Source organism: Nematolebias whitei, chromosome 10, assembly GCF_014905685.2.
Source record: "Nematolebias whitei isolate Nwh7 chromosome 10, NemWhi1, whole genome shotgun sequence".
In the NCBI taxonomy this organism is placed as follows: Eukaryota; Metazoa; Chordata; class Actinopteri; order Cyprinodontiformes; family Rivulidae; genus Nematolebias; species Nematolebias whitei.
The window spans coordinates 1,239,675-1,240,437 of NC_056507.1; the positions used below are offsets into that span (position 1 = coordinate 1,239,675).

The 763-nt window shown below is 39.2% G+C and overlaps 1 protein-coding gene across 3 annotated transcripts in view; it reads right to left on the bottom strand.

The window, feature by feature from the left end:
• The window catches only part of LOC119416047 (suppressor of tumorigenicity 7 protein homolog), a 78,905-nt gene that overhangs the window by 13,826 nt on the left and 64,316 nt on the right, over positions 1-763 (bottom strand). The window lies entirely within an intron of this gene.

Below are 763 nucleotides of genomic sequence, written 5' to 3' on the forward strand. Positions count from 1 at the left end.
ATCCTCTCTAAGGCCAGATTATATCCTCTCTCAGGCCAGATTATATCATCTCTCAGGCCAGATTATATCATCTCTCAGGCCAGATTATATCCTCTCTCACGCCAGATTATATCATCTCTCAGGCCAGATTATATCCTCTCTCAGGTCATTTTATATCCTCTCTCAGGCCAGATTATATCCTCTCTAAAGCCAGATTATATCCTCTCTCAGGCCAGATTATATCTTCTCTCAGGCCAGATTATATCCTCTCTCAGGCCAGATTATATCCTCTCTCAGGCCAGATTATATCCTCATGATATCAGTAGTGTTGAGTCATAAACTCCCTCCGTTTATTTTCCTTCACATCTTTACATGATAAGAATGAAAATCAGTTATCACGGACTCAATCATTCATTCAACCTTTATTTCTTCAGGTTAGTCTCACTGAGTCATGAGGACTCATTTAAAAGAGAGACCTGTTTCAGACACACAACATTTGAAGTACAGACTCGGTGTAAACCGTGAATACAGTCTCATCCCGGGCGTTTCATTGTTGACCTGCATATGACAATAAACCTAACCTACTAAGACTGTTTGCTGTGGTAGCCATCTTAAACTGTGTTTCAGTTGTTGTTGTGCATCCAGTGATGATTTTCTAAAGCTTTCACAATAAATGCAACAATACAGGAAAGTATCCTGATGCATGCTCAATAATCCAGGTAGCAAAATCCAAAAAAGTTCAATCTGGTCCTCTGGACATTCAAAAAAACAAAACAAAGCAAAA